This window comes from Pinus tabuliformis, chromosome 2_2 (assembly GCF_031772625.1).
Source record: "Pinus tabuliformis cultivar Carrire ecotype Pingquan chromosome 2_2, CPIR1, whole genome shotgun sequence".
NCBI classification, from domain to species: Eukaryota; Viridiplantae; Streptophyta; class Pinopsida; order Pinales; family Pinaceae; genus Pinus; species Pinus tabuliformis.
In genome coordinates, this window is record NC_142300.1 from 871,138,788 (window position 1) to 871,164,970 (window position 26,183).

Consider the following 26,183-nt stretch of genomic DNA (forward strand, 5'->3'; position numbering starts at 1 on the left):
GCCAACGCATGAGAATTGACAGTACGTATCGAGAGAGGTCTTCGAAACAGAAAAATCAGAGGATGCAGAACTTGAAGCCGAAACAATTTCCACATAATTGACTTCGGCGGGACTAAGTGGCATGACCTTGCCCTAGGTAGCAACAAGATCTAGTGAAGGTATGACCCAAGGATCAGATATAACTGAGAACATGTTTACAGAGGTGACATGAGGAGGTGGGAGCGGAAAAATTCCCATTAAGGAAGAATCTTGAAAAAGACTTTCCCCCACACTCTCATAGGGAGCACCAGTGTGCTTGACATACGGAACATTTCCATTCAAGGAGGAAGAGGAAAATAAATATAGTTGGTTGACAGTGACAACCTTCCCTTGATGGGGAAAATGAATCACGCGAAATAGGGAGGAGGTTACAACATGCATAGCATGGGTCTAGCTCCAACCAAGCAGAAGATTGTAATAATCTCTACTTCGACTTGCACTATCTTGCCTTCTAGAGTAATGGAAAGGTTAGGTAAGACACCGAAGGGTCATGAATCATGCCCATTGAAAGCTTCCAAAGTGTTCGGAGATTGGTTCAAAGCAGGAGAACTAATGGCCTTCCAGCATGCAATTGACATGATGCAGGAGGAAACACCTTCATCGATGATAGTCCTATGGATGGTCTTATCATTGATGATTAGCTGAATGAGAAAGGCAATCTGATGAGGGAGGTGTGAAACATGGTTCTCTAGATCAAAACACATCAAATTGGAATTTGTGGGATCGATACCCCTGATAGCTGACAACAAAGATTTATGCTACGATGGGAAGCTTTGGAGCACCTCGAGAGCTGACATAGCTGATGTCGCCAGAGACAAATCCTCAACAATATTATAGTGTTGAGTATCTCAGGCGTTAGGATTGTATGAGGATTTCCGCAACACACCTTGAGAGGGAGGCCGTACAACGGAATCAGGGTTAGGGCGCTCGATATGAAGAGGGCCAAAACTCAGGGAAAAAGAATAAGGGGTGGCATCTTTCTCTTTCCCAGTTGCCAGAGTAGAAGTTTGATAATCTTTCGATCTAGTAGCCACATTAATAGGCTTACTCATCATGAACACTTGAGATCTTGAGGAAGCAGAAGATTGGGGTTGGTCTACCATTTAGGTCTGCTGAGACGAAAATGGATCTTTGAGGACAATGGGGGTCCCTTTGAGCAAGCAAATAACTTTGGATCATTGGAGACAATTTGTAGTGTAGTGATCTTCCTCACAAATGAGGAGGGGATACTTAGGTTTCCATTGTGAAGATTCGCCAGTAGATGATTTGGGAGGACCCTGTTTTGGGGCATCGGCCTTACCCTTGCCTTTGCCTTTCTTCTTACCTTTTGAGGATTTGTCCGCTATGGTAGACTAGACAATGTGGACCTCTAAGGTTTTACCAGGCCTAGGTGGATTCTAGGAAGAACTATTAGGAACAGAATTTGAGACCGACTTCTGTTTGCAAGAAGATTTAGCAGAGGTCTGGGATATTGAACCAATAACTCCATTGATAGGAGGTACCGCTTGTGACTTTGATATTGTGGGATCGGATGATGGCCATGAAGCATCGGGTAATAAATCATACAAAGTGCCAGACTGAGAGTAAACTAGATCTAAATACTGGCCATGAGCAATGGCTTACTCTTCAGTAATGCATCCACCCATAGCTATATCACGAAAAATTTGGGCCACAAATGATTTAGTGAACCATTCAGTTAGCAATTGATCAACAATCTCAAATTTTATAGGGCAACGTCTACGTCTCCATTCATGGATGTGATCGGAGATGTGTGTCGCAGTATCTTTCTTAAGCGATGTGAGCAAATAGGTGCTAGTTTCATATTGAACCGACAACTGAAAATGCATGAGGAAAGCCATGGCTAAAGAGTTAAAGTCATGGTAAGTACTTCAAGGAAGCTCGATGTACCACTTGGCTGTAGTGCCTGTGAGGGTTCGTTGGAAAAGATGGTGATGAATGGAATCATCAACATACGAGTTCGACGAGCACAAGAAGTGATATGTCATCACATAGGCTTGAGGATCTTCTTTTTCTTTTCCATCAAACTTTGGACAATTGCTAATTGTCTAGGACGGCACCAGAGGCCAGTATGGCGAATGAAGGATTAGATCATTCGTAAGGCGAGATACAACTGGCAACATGAGTGTGGCCAAGAATGGAAATTGGGTGTTAAAAGGCACAGGAGTTTAGTAAGTGGGTTCGAATGGTGGAGGCCATCCCTGCTGGTAAGGATTTTGGCCATATGGCATCTGATGTTGCCTCCATTGTGGGTTACCTTGATCATAGGGAGGATTTTGACATTGAATACCTTGGAATTGTCCGGCCATAGGTTGCTGATAAGCAACATATGGGTTAAAAGGTTGTTGGGCTTGTTGACCTTGGACATATGGATATTGGACCTGTTGTCCTTGAACATATGGGTGATGAACCTATTTTCCCTGAACAAGAGGATTTTGGACCTGATGTCCTTGGGCATAAGTTTGATAGACTTGTTGCCCTTGGACATACGGTTCTATACCTGCTGCCTTTGACCAAAAGGATTTTGAACCTGTTGACCTAGGGCGTTAGGGTTCTGTACCTGATGCCCTTGGCCAGAAAGGTTCTAAACCTGTTGACCTAGTACATTAGGATTTTGGGCATGTTGCTATAGGACTTGACCTTGGCCTTTCCCTTGTAAGAATTGACCCTGCTAATATGTATACAAAGGTTGCTGCTACCCGGGTTGGTTTTGATGTTGCAAGGATTGGCCTTATGGTTGTAAAATTTGTCCTTGGGGCTATAGAGGTTGGCCCTGTGAGGACATGGGCTGGGAGGTGTGCAAAGCATATTGCATCTGTTGCTACATGGTTTATTGCAACTGTTTCAAGGGTTGACCTTGTGGTTGTTGTAGTTGAACTTGCTGCGGAATCATTTGCCCTTGCTATTTCACAGATAGCCCTTGTTGCAACAGAGGTTTCTCTTGCAGTAACAAATGTTGCACTTGTTGTTGTAGAGGTTGTCCTTGCTGTTGCAAGGGTACTTGAACAATGCTCAGAAATTTTCCGAACTGAATCTGGCCATAGCCACCCTGGAAGGTGGATGAGCCAGGTTGAATGTATTGCCCAGACTAAAGGGTGTAAGGTTGATTAACCATTCCTTGTGAACCATATGGAATGTAAGGAGTCTGGTATTGGACCTGAGCCTTATAGGGCTACTGATATTGGACATTGCTCGATCCAGATGGACCAACGAGATTCTAAACCTGTTGGTACTAGACATTGCTTGATCTAATAGGATTAGCAGGGTTATGAATAACACCAGAAGAAGGTTGGTTCATACCAAGCATGTGAGATTGTTAGCCACTCACATTGGTTGCACCTGAAACCATAGGAACATTCAGGCTTTCCCCCTAGGAATTGGCACAACTTGGCCACTGACTAGAGGGATGGAAGAACTAACAGGAGTTCTTCGAAACTATTGGTTGGGACTAACGAGTGACTGGGACTGATGTTACAAGGGTGTTCGGAATGGTGAATTGCACCAGGATTGAGGTAACAACTTGTTGGGAAGTCTTGTTCACAATGAAGGGACCTGAAGTAGGCATGGCACCTGATGCCAAAACAGGGTTATGGTAAAGTGATGAGGCACTAAGTGTACCCGAAACCAATTGTGCCAAAGACACATAGTTAGGTGGAAAATTGGTGGGAATACTGTTATATACCTAGGGGGGATAATATGGGGTACCAAGGGAGGTACCCAAGGTAATAATGGGATGGGCCATAGTAATAAATAAGGTGGTTAACCCATGTCATGTAAGAGACCAAAAGTAGTTAATAATAATGTAATGGGCCAAGGAGAACACTCCACAAGCCATATGCCTGTTCATACAATAATTCTTCACCATCTCCCAAGTGGAGTCTCTAGCCTCTATATAGGCCTCATACATATAATACCATGGGTCATTACCATGGTTCCCTCATACCATCAACTAATACCATGGGCCCATTACATTATTATTAACTACTTGTGGTCCCTTACATGACATGGGTTAACCACCATATTTATTACTATGGCCCATCCCATTATTACATTATTACCTTGGGTACCTACCTTGGTACCTCATATTATCCCCCCTAGGTATATAACAAATACCCCCTATACAGGGGAAACCCTTAGGAGCAAAAGGTTGTTCTTCCTCTTTGACAGTGTGTGGAGTAGAAACTTCTGACTCTTCCGGAGAGGTGACTAGAGGATCACCTTCGGGTTCCATATCCGAGAACAAATGACGATGAATGACTGAAGAAGTACGAGGGAATAGTCCCAAAGAAACACCCGGTTGGTTGTACAGACTTTAAGGACACTGCGATGATATCACAACAGGGTCAAATAGAGGATTCAGAGGGTAGAAAACTAGTCCAAGCTGATCGTAAGTGGTGATTGAGTTCTCAGGATTTTGAATGGGATTGTCCAGACATTCTAGGCCAAGATCAAAGGATGATCCAGTATCGAAAGCAGGTAGAGGACGAGATGACAAAGGTTGAATGCTTAGAACAATTCTAAGTTCAACACCTTGGTGCTCGAGTGACTTTGGTAACTCAGGAAACGACTCCTTAGACAATCTTTCAGATGGAGGAGAGGAAAAGGAATTGGGTGAACTAGATGGTTCAGCCATGATGACCTTGTCTTAGTCAACAGAAAAAATAAAATTTCAAGGTTCTAAAATGTTTTTTAAGGGAAACTCATGATTTTGTCTCAGAAAAGATTAATAGGGTGTTATCAGATTGTGGGAAATCAATTATTAAGATGCATAAAAATTCTGGTGCTCTTTCATTTTTTAACAGTCGATAAAGAAACAAAGATGACTCTATCACTTTCAATTGGAAACGAGCTCGAAAGGAAAAGTGCTCGAATGATCTCTTAAGTTTATTGAGTCAAAATGATCAAATGAATGCTCTGGATGATCTAGGTAAGCATGATTACCAGGCAACCGTGAACTACAGAATACCTACCAGCGAACCGAGAAGTACATGTAGGCAATATCCCTGGATGCTATGTTTGGTGTATCACGTTTGCAAGGCAACTGACTCAGCTTCCTAAGGATAAAGGATTACAGCCTAGAGGGATCTCCCATTATATACTCGATGGTATGGGGAGCACAAATCCATACTAGCGTTGTATAATGTTGAATCTAATGACAACAGCTAGGTTTAATGACGCTGGAACACATCTCTAGCCTAGACATTCTAGATATGATCGTTTAATGTCAAATGTGCCTTATGTTAATTGAAATCATTTTAAACTTTATCTTGAGTTATGTTTCAGTTTTCAGGTCTTACCGATGTGACTCCAAAAACCCTAAATGCAACTAAATGAGACAAGACCCTTTCAATTTGATGCATTTCCTACACTAGAGAGGGTAGAAACTACACAATCAAATGCAAACAACCAAGAAACTGAAAGCAAAATGATCTTTCACTACTTCAATTTTCGAAAAAATAAATTAATGAAAAATGTATTCCAATTCCTAATTTCCTGACAAGCACATTTCTAACTGTCCTTTCAAATGCAAAAGATTTCTTTTTGTTTTCAAATTCCAATGCAATCCTAGTATTTAATGATGCAGGTATTATAGCACCATGATGCAAGAAACTAGAATTTCATACTTTTCATGAAACAACAAAATAAACTTTTCGCATACAACACTTAAATGAAAGATTTTTCGAGACAATCAGCCCTCCAAGCAAATGAAAACATGAAAAGAGAGGCTCATTCAGACTAATGAAGCACCAACTTTACCAACAACAAGATAAGCAATGTAATCCATGCTGGAAAAGAAATGTTTAGACAAGCAAATGAAAACTTTTCAAACTTGTGTATTGGAAGTCAAAGTCATAAAGGACTGCAAATGAAATGCAAGGAGTAAGTACACTTACAACTCGACTCATTGAGTTCACAAATAGTTGAATGGACAACAATCTAGATGCCCTAGTGTCACCAACTACTCAATGACTCAAGAAATCAAGCAAAAAGATGATAAGCCAACAAGCAAACAAAACCAAATGAAAAGCAACTCTCTAGTCAAGGAGAAAACAATCTAAAAGGCTTATGGGGTCAAAATCATGATAGAAAAACACACTGGCCAAGATTGGGGACAAACCCTAATCTTCACTTACAGGCATCAACACAATTTCCTAATTGAAAACAAGTGCTAGAGGCTGGTCAGCGTGACTGTTTCTCAACATATCACGCTGATCGGTGCAACTGTCAATGGAGTAAGCATGCTGATCGAGGGAGCCAAAAAAAAAAAAAAAAAAAATTGAAACAGGGACCAGATCTGCTACTATGAATTTCAAACTCAGGCTAGTAAGTAGGAGAAGAGAAAAAGAACCAAAGGAAAAAAGTGGAACTAGAGAAGTCCACACGAAATCATGAAATGTAAGACAAGTAAAAGGATTGGTTCCCCAGTGGAGTCGCCAATTTGTGGTGAAGTAAAATTATAAGTGTGGACACAATCAAATTCCTCTAGTCCGATAATGGGTCTAGCCCCAATTGATACATTCTATGTAATATTTCCATAGTTAGAATGAATTAAGAGGGCCTACCTCTTAGTACGCTTATCCTGTTTGATGATGTCCTTGCTTGCTCGCTCCAACTATCTCTCGCTTCTTGCTTCAAACACCTGAAACAAGTAAACAACAACAAACAATGACCATGATAATAGACAAATTATAATTCAACCTACTTAACAAGTCAAGAAACATTAAGCCACTAATATGTAAGATGATGAATCATGTAAGAAATCAATTGATAGTTGCATATATATATTGAATCAATAATAGATTACAACCATTGCCTTGACGTTGCCTTTCTCCTTTGACAAGACCAAGTTCCCACACACTTCCGTTAGCATTCCATGATGGCCTCAACAAAAATAGTTTTAAGGCTCTTCCCTTTAGGCTTCACTCCAAACCAAATCACACTTCTCCCTCACACAACTAGAGAGCTACAACTATGAATAGCTTGCTATTTGCTCCAAACTTAATTAGCACTAACACACTAATATTAACACTAGATTTTGATTGGGAAAAAGGGAGGTTTACATAGGATGAATGGATGGGAGATGGATCCTCTTCTCATGGGACAAGGTCTTATCCCTTGAGGTGATTCAATCATTATAGGGGAAAGGAGCCCAAACTAACATCCTCAGCCCCATCTGGCCAAACTATTTACCAAACTAATGTTACGAAGCTTCTAGAGTTGGAAGCTTCAACTATTTATTTAAAACAATTTCCATAAGACGACTGGCGTGACTAAAAAAAAGCTTAGTCGCTCCGGTCAGCACTAGGGATAGCGTTAATCCTTTCATATCGGTGCGAGGGGGACAAGGGCCACTAGCATTGGTCTTGTAAACTGGGAAAAACATAAGTTTCTGGGGAAATGGTGCAAAAGGTAATTGATCTTCTCATGGAGAGTGACACAATGGGGGTTTCTTCGTGAAGGGAAAACATGTAGGGCGCACTGTAGAGGTCCTTCAAGATTAAGGAACGGGGAGTACAGGGGCAGTGACAAAATGTTGTGTAACAAGGTGGTGTGGGCGGATGAGGTATCCGTGGAAAAACTTGTCTTATAAACTAGATAGAACTCCGCGGTGAAGCTTGTACTGCTCCCTCGTCGTCAGTCAAAGGAGGTTCAATCAATGGGCTATATTCAGGGTCTTATTTTCCTTTATTTCTAAAGCTTCATCCACTTCACGTAGATCCAAACATCAAGGTAGTGGCATAGCCCTCTTTTCACATAAGAGCATCTTAATCCAAGTATTCAAGGATCTCAAATACTTACGTCGTGGTCCCTTCAAGAAGTGTTGCTCTGCTTCGCTGTAACAAACTGATGTATCAACTGTGAACTCTGTAACAAATTCTTCAATGAATCGATCAATCAAGTGATCAATTTCGCACGTGATCTTATCTTCAGAAGCTTCTAACCTCCGCATGAGCTCTGGGGTCCACACTATCGGATTGTCAAGCCTTCACCTTCCTTGGTTTTCTGCAAATTTAGCGATCCACTCGTATAGTTTGATCGAGAAGGTGCAGAAGAAGATTTTTTATATTTCTATGTATAAACATTTGTCCAACCACTATTCTTTTGTTAGGCATAGATTTCTATTTTCTTGTGCCACGAATTCGTGGATCTTTGTATCCAACCACTTCTCAATTTCCTTCTTGGTCAGATTCAAGTGATGCAACATCACACATCTCTTTATGCAGATCCCGGTCCCAGAAATGTAACCATTTATTGGCATAGAGGGTCTTCACCTAGGTTCAGATTTAGTTGCGCTAAACAAATCCCTACATTACAAGCCCTTTCGACATCAATCCGCGGTGTGCAGACTAAAGTGTCACCCAAAGTAGTATGGGGGGATGCTGGAACCAATTTTCCACACCCAGAGATCAGTGTGATGACCTTTTGGTGACCTAGATCTACCTTCGTGTAGACCTATATGCTCTTGCGGCCTAATGTTGTAACTTCCCTTAAACGGCCTCTAGACCTCTACGAAGGTCTATAAGTGACTTGAGGGACCTTGAACATGCTAATTAGCTACTTACGTGCACCTTAGATTACCCTTAGATCAGTAATTACTCCGACTTACCTAAGTGTTCGATAACTTTAACATAAAGTGTTATGATCTTCACATAATCACTTAACATTAATTGCATTAAGAAAGCAATACAGATTAAGTAAAGTCATGCATCAATACATCATTATTTTATAAAATCATCATTCATCACATCATATAGCACATTCATACATAACAGAAGTAAAGGGACTAAACACAACAATTTCTAGAACAATATTCTTTATTGATATTTAGCAAAGGTTTACAGACTCAAAACTTCCTAGAGCACTCAAATGCAGGGGTCTGTGCACTCAACTGCGGACACTACTCTAGGCCTCTGTGCACTCAGCTACGGAGCCTTTCCCTTCTAATACTTCCTTCTCTGTGCTAGAATTTTCATTCGTGCCCATCGACAAAACATCTCTATTCCCTTAGACTCTTTAAGACACACCTATTTATACAATCCCATGGCCCGCAGGCCATGGGTAGATCTCAAAAGCTAACTCAACTTTACATAAAGGAGGGTAAAAACCATTTTTGACTCTTAACTAGCTACACGCTCCACGACCACAATTTGCGGAGACTTTATAGTTTTTTACATCAAAACTTGGGATTTTTCCCCAAAACTTGGGCTTTTGCCCCAAAACTGACCCAGGGGACCCCATCCCAACAATGAGGTTAGGTTGGGGCCACTAACATGAGATCTTCTTGCACTATTTAAACTCCTTCAATACACACATCACTGGCATTTACCCATATATCATGTCAAAACAAGAAATATATCCATCAATATAAGAAAACAAAATTTCATCATTCATTTGCCTAGTTCATGCATGGAAATACTTTGTAGCCTATTGTGAAACATCATGAAATCTAATACAAAGCTAGAGATAACATAAATAACAACTGCAAACTATCCTTGAAAACTGAAGATGCTGGCCTAATTAGCAGAAAACCCTAAGTTTCATAAGAAATCAGAATTCTGTCTTTTTGGGGCTGAATGGGAGTTTTTCCTTCAAACCATGGTCCCTAAAGGGAGGAGTGAGGCAAGAACCACCTGTTATCAACCTTTTTGGTATTCCTTTATCTCTCTAAATCTACTGCTAAATCTATGCACAAATGGAAGCAAACTAATCAAATTCACTAATACTTGCAATGAAACAATGCCAAAATTAATTCAAAAAGTAATATATAAAGTACCCTAAACATACAAGTACAATAAGAGGAACCTCTATTGCTAGGGTTGGGTCGTAACCCAAGAGCTTTACCCCTCTAGGTCAACTTAGTGCTAGATCAAGGAAATGCTCATTTTCATTCAAAAAAATGCATACCAGTGTTTTGCCACAATCCTTCAACTCGAAAGTTCTTAGTTATCTTGGATAAAAAATTCAAATCCTAATGAAGCTCTAGTACTCCTTATTTATATAAATGAAGTTTCCACCAACTTCCTTAAATCTAGGGAGGCTTGGGTCCCAAACTCAAGATGAACTAGTTCTTTAACTATGACTGGCTCGATTCCCTGCAACTTTGAGCTAGTGTGATTTGATTGAAGGATAGTCGAATGAGTGATGATTTAATGAGGAAGATCCATCTCCTATAATCTCTCCTTCTTGTCTCATTCGAGTTCCTGCACCTTAATTAGCCATAATTTCCATAATTTTCTACCAAAAGCCTGCAACCAATGCACATTAGACCACTAGACATAACATATTACTTTTACTCATCTCATTAAGCAAAATATAATTAAAACATGTAAGGAATTATGAGAAGATTTGACTTTAGTAAGCTTTGAGGTGTATTAAGGTCCATATATTAACCCAATTATGAGCCTCATCAATTAGTATGACACAATATCACAAATATATCAACTCATGCATGAATATCATAATCATAACCATATGCACAGGCCAATCTAGTTTAGAACAATACATAATAACATCAAGATCTTAAATACAATTACTATAATCATCATGTGTATGATCGCAATGCATATAACAACAAGTTAACTACTATGCATGACTAACTGATGCACATGCATATGAAAACACTAATTAACTAGCCTTTATCATGCATTTAACCGTAATATCAATAGAATGATCAACATGCATGTATCCAAAATACATATAATAAGCATTAACCATCATAGTTTAAATTTAGTTGGAAATTAGATCACTTAGTTTACTGAGTTACTTTAAGTTAAATTAGTTCCAAACTGTTTATGGAACTAATAGAGAGTTAACAGTCAGTCGGTGCACTAATGCATTCACAAGTGTCACTCTAGTTAACTGAAGATTCCCTCATGAGAAAGTCATGCATGTTAGTTCAGAGAAAGACCTAGTGGAGACTAGAGTGCAGGGACAATGTACTATCAATTGTATTATTTACTAGAGTGTAAATATCATGCATGCACCATAGATTGATCGTATATTTGGATTGCATAGTTTTGGAAGTATGAATTCCCTTTAAATATGGTCTATTCATCCTATGAATTACACAATAGATTACGGGCATGGAGAGCTACAAAATTAGCTAAGTGTTGGCCAAGAGCTAGCTTGTGAACTAAGAGAGTTGAGCATACTTGTGCGGAATTGTTCTAGTAAGAAAAAGCTTTGTATCTTCACTCATATTTATAATATATGCAATAAAAATAGTTGGGTTTCAAGAAGTGGCTTTCCCCAGATACATCTTTTGTTATGTGCCATTGATTATCTTCTTCTTGTTCATTTTTTTTTCATCGATCTATTGTTAACTACTATGCATGACTAACTAATGCACATACATATGACCACACTAATTAATTAGCATTTATCATGCATTTAACCATAACATAAATGGAATTACCAACATGCATATAATAACTATTAACCATCATAGTTTAAATCGAGTTGGAAATTAGATCACTCAGTTTACTGAGTTAATTTCATTTAAATTAGTTCCAAACTATTTGTGGAACTAATAGAGAGTTAACAATCAGTTGGTGCAGTAGTGCATCCACAAGTGTCACTCTAGTTAACTAAAGATTCACTCATGAGAAACTTATGCATGTCTATTCATAGAAAGACCCAGTGGACACTAGAGTGCAGGGATAATGTACTATCAATTGTATTATTTACTGGAGTGTAAATATCATGCATGCATCAAAGATTGATCCTATGTTTGGATTGCATAGTTTTGGAAGCCATAATTCCCTTTAAATATGGGTTATTCATCCTAGGAATTACGCAAGAGATTAGGGTCTTGGAGAGCTACAAAATTAGCTAAGTGTTGGCCAAGAGCTAGCTTGTGAGCTGAGAGAGTTGAGCATACTTGTGCAAAATTGTTCTAGTAAGAACAAGCTTTGTATCTTCACTCATATTTATGATATATGAAATACAGATAGCGGGGTTTTGAGTAGTGGCATATAATGACCATTAACCATCATAGTTTAAATTGAGTTGGAAATTAGATCACTCAGTTTACTGAGTTAATTTCAGTTAAATTAGCTCCAAACTATTTGTGGAACTAATAGAGATTTAACAACCAGTTAGTGCACTAGTGCATCATACTTGCTTTAGTACATTGCATGAGCTTGTGAATCTACAGGATTTTCTACAATTGAAACTATAATCAAACTCATACCTCAATATATCTCAGGGGAGGCTATTGTATTTGCATAAGTTAATCCAGATAGTATGACACAATATCACAAATATATCGACTCATACCTGAATATCATAATCATAATCATATGCACAGTCCAATCCAGTTTAGAATAATACATAATAACATAAAGATATTAAATACAATTACTATAATCATCATGTGTATGCCCACAATGCATATAACAACAAGTTAACTATTATGCATGACTAATCGATGAACATGCATATGACCACACTAATTAACTAATGTTTATCATGCATTTAACCATAACATTGATATAATGACCAACATGAATATATCCAAAATGCATATAATAACCATTAACCATCATAACTACTTGCCAAACATATAAACCTACATGACAATCTTCTTTTTCCCTTGAGGTCCAGTATTGTAACCTCACACTGATAATTTGAATCTCCTACTCCATCTCAACCAATATATTAGCATCATAACATACCAATAGTATCATGATGACAAAAACTACATAACAAACACCATGATGCATATATGACCTACTATGAATACATAACCATATACATTTAGCCTATGTAGTCCAGGTGTTTGAACCTACAAGTTATAATAACAATTTGTAATGCCCCTCCCACATTTACCCAATTTCATAAGCCTTCTAGGGTAAAACTGAGATGAGTGTAACTATGAAATGAACTTGAGTTCTAGTTCTAGTTAAGAAAGTGGGGCCTACATCTAAGACTTACTAGCCATCCTCAAGAACCATATATCACTCAGAGGCTAAAAAACCACCCCAGGTGACCAATCCCTAAGCTGGAACCCTTTTCTCTGACTTGGACCTATAATCACACCCTTGACACTATTTGCATGTGGTTGTGAGCCTCCACAACACTCACAAGCATTGATCCATGTAGTTATGACCTCAGATCATTGCTTTTTCACATGTAGCCCCAAGATCTAAGCCACTTTTCTTGGCTAACCTTCATATCACTTTTTGTAACTTCCTATAATGTTCTAGAATCATATTTCTCATAACACCAATGCTAATCATTCAAACTTGAAGCCAAAACATGACTTAGACTGACTGTAACATACTAGGAATTTTGTCAAACACATGGTAGACATGTAAGATACATGCCATGAATGCATATATGAGTGTAGATCTATGTAATTTTGCTAAAAATCACCAAGGTCTAATTCCCTCTCAAGTAGCTGCAACTACACTTGTTCGCCCATGCATTCATCAACCATTCATTAACTTATCAAAGCATATTAAGATCCATAGCTAAGGAACATCTTAAATCATGCTTATAACCAACATATAACAAAAATATTAACCATGACAGAACAACTATTAAAGAAACATAATAAAAATTACAAATTCTCATAAATCAAAATAGGAAAAGATGTCTTATTAACATATGAAAAATCCAACCAAGTCAAGGCTTTCATGTACCACCCAACCATGGATTGAACATAACCAAATATTTTTTTTAGTTAATCACCCCCATGCCATATTCCAAGCATGAATGTGGGATCTCATGGGATGAACCGAGACACAAAAAACCAAGGGAATCCAAAGGATAAGCTACCTCCACCCTCAAACTACCATGATCTCACTTAAATGAGTCTTGAGATTAAAAAATAAAACCAAGCTTGGATGCCTCATAATTTCTTCACCATACATTGAGGAATTTGTCTGTCTCCACCCACCCATCGAGGCATTCCCATAGAAAACCATCTCCACCCCCAACCCTTGGGAATTTTCCTAAGATCACCTCACCCAATTCCAAAACCTTCTGGTAATCTAATGATTCACCAAGAAATAAATCCCATCACACTATGGATATGTAGGAAATGGAAAAGCAAGGCTCAACCAATGTCAAACCAGGAAAAACCCATGCCAATGATAACAATTGAACCAATAAACAAATTTACTATACGTTTTGATCTATTACTCAATTTATCATAAAAAGTACTTAATAGATGCACAAAAGAAGTATATCTTTTTATTTACACGATGTTATAAATGTTTAGCTCACTCGATGAAGGGTTTGAATATGTTAATTGTTAGTTTCTATAGTTTCTAGGTTTTAAGGGTTAGGGTTTGCGAAGGTTGGATAAAGCCCTAAGTATAATAGAAACACATCACATAGTACTTTGGATGCAGAAACTTGATTCTAGCATCCCCCGATACTGCCTTGGGTGAGACTACAGCCTGCACTACGTGGGTTGTTTCCGAAAGGGCCGGTAATGTAGGTTTTTGTTGGTTAGCACAACAAACTATGAACCTGGGTCCAAGACCCTCAAGCCAACACTTGGCCACCAAAAAATGACAAATCTACATCCAATGTGTCATGACCATGGAGTTCCATGTGTCACCCAATACACATCACTTCCACATGTCACCTTATTTTTGAGCCATGTTGTTCTCCTACAAACTCTATTCCAACCACTACTCATCACTCATTGCGTAATTATATATAATTTAGTCTTCACCTAGCAGGTCATTAAGCACGTTGGTGGTTAATTTTAGCACCTTATTACTAGAGACTATGACTAGTGTCTTACTTCCCTATCACCTTCCACTCATCGCTTGCCACCCTTTTTATTATTTTCAAATCAGGTGGACCATATGGTCTAATAAACACTTGAGTGATGCCATTCAACTCCTTGCAACAAAGAGTTGTGACTATGAGCTTTACACCCTACCTGTTGAATTTCCATGACCCTCATGCTAGTATAGAATCTTAAATATCTAATGCTACCAAACCAAGAACCTAAACAAATCTACTTTGCATAGTGGAACAACATAATTCAATAAACCAATCACGTGCATAATAAGAACAATAAATATAATATATGTAGCCCAACTTTGTTATATTATCAACATAAAATACAACAGTCTAGGGCTCTTGTGCAAGGGATAATGACCCTCAATTATGCACAAGTACAAGAATACAATATACAATGACAATCTTGCTGCTCTAGTGCACAATCATAGCCTCTATGCCATATCTCGTGTTGTCAGTCCTTCTATGATCTTATCTCTATCTCCCCCTTAGTCCATCATGGAACAACACATAAAGACTCCAAGGGGGTTTCCACCTATTACTACTACAATGAACACAAGCTCATCAAGATGATCCTCTAGGTCAACCAACACTTGAGCTCCAATATTCTGATCTAGTAGCTTCTTTCATCCATTAAAGTGCTACACATTAGGCTCCAATATTCACCCAATCACGCAACAGTCAACATCCTTATTGTTTCCTACTTTGGGGCTACATTGGGCTACCTACATGCTAACCTCCAATAGTCTAAAGGTGCCCAATGTAGTCACTGTAGAATATACTCCTAGGTTAGGCTTCTAACCACGAATTCAAGTCCAACCATTTGGCTTCCATAGGCTACAAAGTATGTCCACACTTGGACACTATCCCTAGCATCAAATAAATAAATACTTCACCCATACATACCTTGTTTGTCGGTCTTTTCTCTGCTATCATTTTTCGTTCTAGTTAGGGCTAACAACAATCTGCTTCAATTCCTATAACTATCTCCAGAACCTTCCTTACAACTACAACTTACCTATGTCTCCTTTCTTTCCTTGAATGATGCCTACCTAAGGAGAAATTAACCCAAGTTTAGGCCTTCCAAATCTCACAACATACTCGGCCTATCTCCCAATCTGAGAACATGACTGCAGCTCCCTTGTTGATTTCTCAAATAGGTATTTCGACTGTTTGTGATGGAAAAACATCTGCGGCTCAAAAAAAGATAGGCCTTGCACTCAAAACCACACCCAAAAAAACCCTCAAACATTGTCATGCAATGCGATCTCCTTCCTACAATAATTCAGACCTGTAATGAGACTTAGACAACACTAAAATAGCTCCTCTCTCACACATCTAGGTTTTCTACTCATGTGGCTACCTTAGACATGTATTAGATGTGACTTGATGCTCTTGGACGTGTTAAATGATCCTCCCGCACCTTTTATTTATGCATAATAAAAGGGCCCCATTAATTCATAAAGAGACATTTCTATCTCAATCCTACATGACTTGAATGCCCAAAAATCAATCATTTCCTTCAAAAATTCATAACTAATTGTAGACAACTTAGAATTTGATGATTGTGATTGTGTTGGATTCTCCTCAATGCCCTCTATCATCTCCATCCATCACATGTCCAAAATGATCCATGATTTGTTCCTAAAAATTAGTGGGTAAAAAAACCCAACCTTGTGTTCCAAGCCCACAACGACCTATTGTGGTGCTCCAATCTCCAAACCTCGAACCCTAGAGCTTCGAGTACCTCCCAAGATATCAAAACTCAACACTCCCTCTTAGCGAGGGAAGTACTTCAAAGACTAGGAAGTAGCTCATCATCATCATCATTACTCACAACACTCATCGAACTTTTGGCACTCATAATTGCAACAATCCCTCTATTATGCACTACACCTCTCTTGGAAGTGTCACTATCATTGGAAGCTTCCTACTTCTTCTTCTCTTCCTGTATCATTTTCCAATGCCTCCATGATTCCTTCTTGTCATATGTAGAAGCACCCTTTCTCCCCACTAACCATGCTCTCTTCTTGTGCATAAAAGTCTCCCTATGAACCTGCAAACTCCCTCTTGAACTCGACTCCCCCTAAGCCTATGGAACTTGGACCTTCTTCTTTGGAACTTATACCAACACCTTTGAAGCCTACACCTGCAACTGCTTCTCTCAAACTTGTACCTATTCCTCCCGTTTCTTCTTCTCATGATGCATAATCTTTCCCATCAGGTTGTATAGACCATGCTCTCTAACTCCAATCACAATACCTCTAGAGCTAGAGCCTCAATGACTAAGTCTTTCCTTTCCATCCTGGAATAAGACTTCAAAACCCTTCTTCTCAATCACCAAGACAAATAACACGCTATATATGAGTCTTGGTATAAACAATACATCCTAGACCTGCATCACCCATCCTATCTCCATCCTGAATGACACAAATCCCGATCCTCAGATCTCCTTCTAACTCTTGTCACCCAACACCATGTGCAACTTCAAGTCCCATTTAGCTAGAGTCTCGAATACCTCCTATGACCCTGTCATATGTTTTGACATGCCACTATCCACATATCATGCATCCTCATCGATGATACCCTGTGAAATGAGAGATCATAGCAAAGTCCTCCGTCTCCAACCTCTTGGTGAGAGAATCTGTCTCAACAGAAGTGGCAACACCGACAACCTGCTTCTATTTCTTATTCTTGTCATCTCTCTTCTTCTTCTTCCTTAGACATCATGATGAAAAATGACCCATCTTACTAGAGTTTAAACACTTGAATTTACTCAAGTCCTTCTTTTGCTTACCCCTCATTCATGTTGCAAATGCCACATCATTATCCGAAGCCTGTTTCTTCGGATGAATATCCTCATCTCACAACTCTTCCTAAATGAAGTTTTCCCACAACCTATTCTAGTCTAACAACTTCTCTCTATCAATGATCCCCTTAAAGAAGGGCTTCCATTCCTTGGTGAAGTCTTTCAAATCAATCCTTGCCATATTAGAATCTGAAGTAGTCAAACCAATGGCAACAATATCATATTTTAACTGAGACAACCTCCTTAGATATGAATTCACTCCTTCACCCTACAACATCTTGGTGGACTTCAACTTATCCTCCAATACCAGTACCTAGTTTTCGTTCTTATTCTAGAACAAATTTTGAAGAGTTATACGCATCTCATGTGCAATGTGCTTCCCAGACAAATGAGTGATTAGGGCCTTCACACCATCTAGGATGATCAATATCAATTTCATATCTAATTACTCGTAAACTTATAACTCATTAGGGTTGGTCGGATTCTTTCTCTTTCTAGGAAAACTCCCAGATCCTGTTGACCTGCAATACCAAATTGATCCTTTCCTTCCAAGGATTATAGTTGGACATCCCTTCCAGCCTGTCTTCATACTAGAGACCAACCTGTAACTTCAATATTGTATTGAACCCTTCACCTACAATGTGACCAACTCCCTCTTAGGTTATACTTTGTTGTGCACTCTTTTGATTTACTGCCTCCTAAAGTAGCTCAAACACTCTTTGATTCCATGTTGAATTTCCACAACCCTGGTGCTAGGATATAATCTTAAATCTTTGACACTACCAGACCAAGAATCTCAACAAAGCTACTTTACACAGTGAAACAATATAATGAAGTAAACCAATAACATGCATAATAAGAAAAATATATGTAACCCAACTTCATTATATTATCAACATATAATACAATAGTCTAGGGCTCCTTGAAAAGGGACAACGGCCCTCAATTATCCACAAGTACAATAATACAATAAACAATGACAATCTCACTGCTCTAGTGCACAATCACAACCTCTATGTTGTAGCTCACCCTACCAATCCTTTGCTTCTGATATTCTCTCTAGTTTCCCCTTAGTCCATCAACGAACAATACATATATACCAGGAGGGTTTCCACCTATCACTGTTGCAATTCACTTCTATTGCAATGAATAAGAGCTCATTAATATGCTCCTCTGGGCTGTCCAACACCTGGGATCCAATCTGATAATCTAGTAACTTCTTTCGTATATCAAAAAGCTACAGATTAGGCTCAAATATTTACCCAATCACACAACAGTCAACATCCTTCTTGATTGCTTCTCTGGGGCTACTTTAGGCTACCTACACATTGCTTGTCGAACAGTCCAAAGGTTCCCAATCCAATCACTATAGGATATGCTCCTAGGTTAGGCTTCTAACCACCAAGTCAAGCCCAACCACTTGGCTTCCATAGGCTACAAAGTCCGTCGACACTTGGACACCATCCCTGGCATAAAATCAACAAATACTTCACGCATACATACCTTGTTTGTTGATTTTTTATCTTCTATCAGTTTTGGTTCTAGTTAGATCTAACATCATCCTGCTTCAACTCCTCTAACTATCTCCAAAACCTTCCTTACAACTATGACTCACCTCTCTGTCCTTTCTTTCCTTCAACACTTCCTCCTTAGGGACAAATTAACCCAAGTTTAGGGCTTCAATCCCTCACAACATACTCGACCTATCTACCAATCTCAGAACATGATTGTGGATGCCTTGTTGGCTTCTCAAGCATTTATTTCGACTGACTGTTATGAACAAAATTATACGGCTCAATAAAATAGAGGTCTTGCACTCAAAACCACAACCAAAATAACCCTCAAACACTCTCCTGCAATGTGGCCTCCTTTGTGCAATAAATATGATCTTTAGTGAGACTTAAACAAGCCTAAAATAACTCCTTTTTCCCATGTCTAGGTACTCTACTCATGCGACTGCCTCAAAGATGAATTAGATGTGACTTGATGCTCTTGTATGTGCTAAATTATCCTCTCTCATGTTCTAATTATAAAAAATAGATGGGTTCCATGAATTCACAAAGGGACATATCTTTTGGACATTTCTATCTCAAGCCTACATGACTTGAATGCCCAAAAATTAATCATTACCTTCAAAAATTCACAACTCATCATAGACAACTCAAAATTCAATGGTTCTCATTGCGTTGGATTCTCCTCAACACCCTCTATCATATCCACCCATTGCATGTTCAAAATGATCCATGGTTTTTTACCAAACATCAATGGGTGCAAAATACCAACCTTGGGTTCCAAGCCCACAATGACCTATTGTGGTGCTCCAACCTCCAAACCCTGAACCCTAAGGCTTGGAGTACCTCCCAAGCTATAAAAATTCAACACTACTAACCTCTACTCAACTCTCTTCCTCTTGAGATTTTATTCCATTATTTTGCATTGATCTAATTAGAATGGACCCATGTTAGAGACATGGCTTAGATGAAACCTTTCTTAATTTACCAACTTCAAACTTTATTCTCTCTTGATTTCTGAGGAGTTAGATAAAGTTCCATATATTGTTGGAAGGGTCTTCGATAGGGCTATCCAAGACAAAATATTTCAAGATATTTTGAGAAAATCACTTGCATACAAAATTTCTTCAAACATTGGCTACATATTAATGACCAAGGAATCAAACACTAAACTCCCCTTGAATCAAACTTTGATTACTAGACTTGACACCAATGACAAGCAACTGTCAACCTGCTTAACATATCCAGGCCTAAAATTTGAATTTTGTTGTTAGGTTTCCACATGAGGTATATGGCACAAATTATAAATGTAACATATGTGCTAGGGATTAAGAAATACTAATCCTAGCTTTAGCTATCACACTTCAAGGTTTAAAATTTTCATTTTGAATTTAGGTTGCAACATGAAGGATATACAATATCAATACGAATTCATAACATACTAAATTAGAGTGGGACTCCTATAGATTTTTTTTTTTTTTGAATCATCAAGAATTATTATCCAGAACAATGTCTACAAAACAACAATGGCATTTAAGATATTGACATTTAAATCTCAAAGATCTAGTTTTACTTCAAAGAAAAGATATGGTGAAAGGTTCTCTAGTTTTAAGAATTATGATGTTGATTGTCATGGTTATCCACTAGAAAAAACAACATATGAATGAGATTTTTATGATATATAAGTGGAAAGGAAAATTTATTAAATTAGTGCATATTGATGTGTGTGATCTATTGTAAACTAAATCATTTCACATAGCTTCATAATTTTTATAGTCATTGACGATAGAAATGGGTTCACAAGGGTCTATTTATTGAGAAAGTAAAGAGATGTTTTTTAACAATTAAAAGAGTTTATGAATTTGGTTGAAAGGCACACAGGTAAACATATCAGGATATTTAGATCATATCAAGGGGGTGTAATGTTCCAAATTGTAAATTTTGCAGAATTTTCCACTGTTAATTTCACAAAAAAATTATGCAAATTGAATCATAAGTAAAAAACAAACTAGAAATATAATATGCAACTATAAAAGAAGAAGATAAACATGCAAATAATATCACCCTTATTTTATTAATATAAATTTGTTGATACAAGAAACTAGAAATGGATGAGGTGATGCCTTTGAGAAATTCACAACAATACTCCACTGACCTCCAAAATAAATCTAAACTGATAATTGCTCCTGTGAATTCTAGAGGAATCCATTAAGGGGAGAAATATGTCCTCTCCTAATCTCACTGAATCACCTAAGGGTTTCCTTCCTGGGGCTACTAGAGTAGAGAAATAGGTTCTAAAATATATCTACAAGAAAAATACTCAACTCAAGGACGTACCAACTAATCTCCTCATCCTCCTTTTAAGACTCCATAGATAGATCTCCAAGCCTATAGAAGCATCTTATTTTATTATTTTATTATTATTCTAGAAGCTCCATTATTGAGTTTATCTTAAGTGACTTTTTAATTTTATTTTATTTCACTAAAATCACTTTTTGGCATTTTCCTCCAACTAATTATTTTTCCCTTTTTAATTTTAAATGACCAATTAAAGCAATTTTTAATTTAGAAAAATGGTAAATCACCCACCATACTCTCTCCCGCAACTGGAAATCACTTCTCAACATCCCATCAAGTACAAATTATCATTCTGGTTTTAATGAGTTATAGAACTAAGGCATTCCATCAAATGATCCTCCCAAAATGCCATATTGAGCACAATTAATTAAATCAGGACAAGTAATAACCTTTCTTTTCGAAAGTTGTTGGAATGCAACGAAACAAAAGGAAAGTTGTGCAGATGATAGAATATGTCAAGCGAATGCCATCAGATCCCATAGAAACTCCGCAAAACTTCTCTGAAACTACTTATGATGTGTACTATAGAGGAAAATAAAAATGGGGACATGACAAATACTCCCACCCCAAGATTACTTACCCTCAAGCAATCCATACTTGACCATTGTAGAGGCATCTGTCAACTAATACTAGGATCCCATATGAACCACTAGACCATGTCATGCCTCCATGCAATCCAAACATGACTAGATCCATAAATATGTAGATTCCAATCCCATATCTGACTCAAACCATTCTCAATAGATCCACCTCGACCCTAATGCCACCATGGTCAATCATCATCCATGCCCCATGACTTTGATAGGATTCTATCTCTAACCATGAACATTGTTCCACTAGTAGAATACGAACTAATCACCCCTCTCTCTCTGAGATGTTGTCATAAGCTCCCCATGACTGCTCATGCTCCTGAAAGGTATCCTCATAAAAACCCATGGACTCAATAAGAAGAAGAATCATCATCTTGAAGGTTAGAAGGAATCTCCTACTGATCTAACCCTATCATCTCCTTGGTTTCAATCAAGCATCAATGGTCAAGCCCCCAAGGTTCCTTGCAAATTAAGCAAAGAACCTTCCTCCTTAGCTCATTATTATTTCATGGTTGGTCACCACCAATCCTCTACAACTTCTCCTACATCAATCGTCTCCTCTAAAAACTATTGTTCTACTTAGCCAATCTTTCAACTAGTTCATAAGAAGTTGTTGATATCAATTGTTCTCTCCTACAAATGTCCAACAATATAGACTGTAAATCCCTATACATGATTTCCCATACAAGATATTATAACCCTATTGGCCACTTTGTTGAGAAATTGCAACAAGAAATTCCAGTTTAATTTGTCCTTGAATTAAACTGTGAATTAAAATAGAATTCTACTCTCATAGAAACTTGTAAATAGTTAATTAAGTTTAATTAACTTAATTATATTAGGAATCTCGAGTTGGAAGTATTTTTGTAGTCATGTATATGTATTTTTGTAGTCATGTATTTTTGTCATGTCTACAATGGTCTAGTGGTATATTTATGTTCCTTTATGTTATTATAAATGCAATTCTAATCACATCATGAAAGTAAAAGATCTTGGTTAAATCTAGGAGTTGAGTCAACTAGGATCAATGACACTGATATGAAATGAGGGTTTAACATCTTGTTATACTTATAAGAACGTCCCACTCTAAACCTTAAAAAAATATGATCTAGCTTATGTTGACAATTGCGGAATTAAGTACTCTAAACAGGTGTATGTCTTTGTTTGTTTTTAACTATTTTAGTGCTTTAAGTGTTTTTTCTGATATAAAACACATATAACAGTGAATGCAGCAAATAGACAACCACACATAACAACAAATTTAATCTAGGAGTTCACCCTAATATCATGGACTACATCTCCTTGATCTCTTGTCAACTTGACTTGGCTCTTTGGGATTATGGTAAAGCTTCTTTTACAAGTTCCACACTTAACTCCAAAGGTTACTAAACTGAACCAATGGTCTTAGAATAGCATCTATATCCCTAGCTTTCCTCACTCTGCAAACATATCTAAGCTTCATTGGACTTGATTTGTTCAATCAATGCTCTGAGCTATCTTGAGCTTCTTTATGGCACTAGCTCCATCAGAATTCTTCAACTGTCTCTGGAAATTCTTCTTTTGTCTCCAACACATATCAAACACCTACAACAGACTGATCATTTGATCATTTGCTGTCTGAAAATTATATGTAGCTTCTTGGCCCTTAGAAGTCCCCAAATTCTTCTGCAAATCCTTGTAATGGATTCAGAAGGTCCTTTACAATCATAATTGACTATTGGATCACTGAGAATGAGTATTGGTAGCTCCTATAATTGCCTCCAACCTATGGTGGCTTATGAGCTCCAAATCAAGCTTCCTGGATGAAATTATCCATGACGATGACTTCCTCAGAATCTCTAGACTATCCCATCGAATTCAAAAGGCTCTAATTAGCCTAGTGAGCCTCTTGTTCCACTCTCGTCGCTTCTCGGCTTCTCTTCTGTTTCCTCTGTTTTTCTGTGTTCTCTGGACTCTGCATTAAAACTACTCTTTTAGTACTTTTATGCAATATCTCCACCAATATTGGTGAATGCACCTAACTCAAACTAAACTTAGCATATTCGCTAAAATTTAGCCACTCTACCATGTTGACCGTCAGAGGTCATCGTTACATTAACTTCCTAGCGCACGTATGTGTGGTATAATCCTGGTGGTTAGGGATAATCCTCCATAGAGTTTGCGACCAGGTTAACTCTCAACCGTCGATTCATCCCGTCCATCCAATGGTTGTTGCGTCGTTAAGAAAAAGGCGCTTTATAATGGTTTTAGTGCTTAAGGTGAATATTAACCTTTTTAACTCTAATTCATGTAGAGTAATCTTAATAAAGGTCTTATTGCTTAAAGCCAATATTAACCTTTTAACTGGCGGTCATGTGAACTGCAACCATTTACCTTGTTTGCAACATTGTCAACAACTTTTATCCTTAACTATGGTTAAGGTCCTTGATCAATATCTGATCACTCCTCTCCATTGAGAATCTTTTGGACCCCAAAAGACTGATTTATTGATCTGTACAGTAGATGAGAGTACCACACCCTCTTCTTTCAGCCTCCATACACTTGCCTTGCATGGCTAGTGCCTTTGAACCAAAACTCGAAGGTAGTCAACGCTTTCCTTTTTGAATGCACTTGTCCTCCTGTTAAGAATGGTTTTCTTTCAAAATTTATGTTATGAAGTTTACATAAGGTAGCTGAACATCTCTTCCTTGATCATTGATCCAAGGTGGCTCACACAAACGTTCTTTGGACATCTTGTCAAAAACAACATAATACAAGAAAACAACTTGACGACATAAACTCTTGCTCCTTCAAAAGAAACAAATTTCACATCATGTGAATCATCATCATTTTTTTACATCTTGTATACAAATGATCGACTAAATAACAAACCTTCAAAAAACATGCCTTTTCAAACAACTGACTCTTCAAGTCAAGCATGTACAAAAATAACTTAATTATTATTTTTCCAAGTAGAAAGAATTCCACCTCTTGTGAAGCACTTCACCATTATCTCCTTTTTTAATATTTGGAGACAAAATCAACTTTTTCCAAGTCAATATGACATTACATGCATGTTTTAAACAAAGAAATCAACCATCAAGTCAATTACACATACATGTTCAAATACAAGGAAATCATCAACATCCTTGTCTTCGTACATACTATTTTCATGTATGTATTCCATTCTTCAACTTTATCTTAAGCACTACCTTAAGTACAAGATCCTCAGTCATATGTACGTGTAATTACAAAGCTGAAATGAATATAATTTTACTGCAACATAGCGAGTCTTATACTCAACTTTTGCCATTCACCTTTTTGGTAAAACCCTACAACTTGCATTCCATTAGCAAAGAAATGCATCAAATGAAAAGACATGCAACCTTCATTGAATAAGAACTCTAACCATTTCTTACCAATCCACATCAAATATGCTTCTTTTGTCTGCACATTGATATCAACATGTGAATCATCCTGTAGCACATCAATTATGGAAACTTCCTTTCCATTCTTGCCATTTTCTCTTCCTACCTTCTTCAAATTTTGTGGAAGCATTATTGGATTTAGAGTCAAACACTTTATAGAAATATGTCCTTGCTTATGGCAATAAGTGCAACACATTTGCATCTTCTTAACAACATGATTTTCCTTGTCCAATGGACCTTTGGCTTCTTGCCTCCTTTTCTTCAAAAGTTTCTTATATGTGGCCATTCTCTTCCAACATCTAGAAAAACTATGGTTATCCAAACCACAAAAGGGACATGCAATTTTTTTCCAATTCTTATGTGGAAATTTATCACGCTTTACATAATCAAAAGAAATATGGTTGAAATCAGATTTGTACCTTTCTCTTTCACCTTTGTTACCTTCATGAGGAGCTGAATCAAATGAAGAAGTGGCTCCCTTTGGAACACCATCAATATCTTCAATGCTTTTAGAGATTTCATAACTCTCTTGTTCAAATGCATGTTTATGAACAGCTTCCTTTTTCAAAGTATGTTTCAAACTATTTCATTCCCCAAGAATACAGCCTTTACAAACTTGAGGTAGAGAACCTGAAATGAAACTCCTTCTAGGAACTGTTTCACTTGCCTTCATGGCTGCTTTGGAAAT

General features: G+C 37.8%; 1 pseudogene; it reads left to right on the forward strand.

Annotated features, from left to right (window-relative positions):
* Window positions 1-2,733: 2,733 nt before the first annotated feature.
* Window positions 2,734-26,183, forward strand: part of LOC149195754 (uncharacterized) — a 44,866-nt pseudogene continuing 21,416 nt past the window's right edge.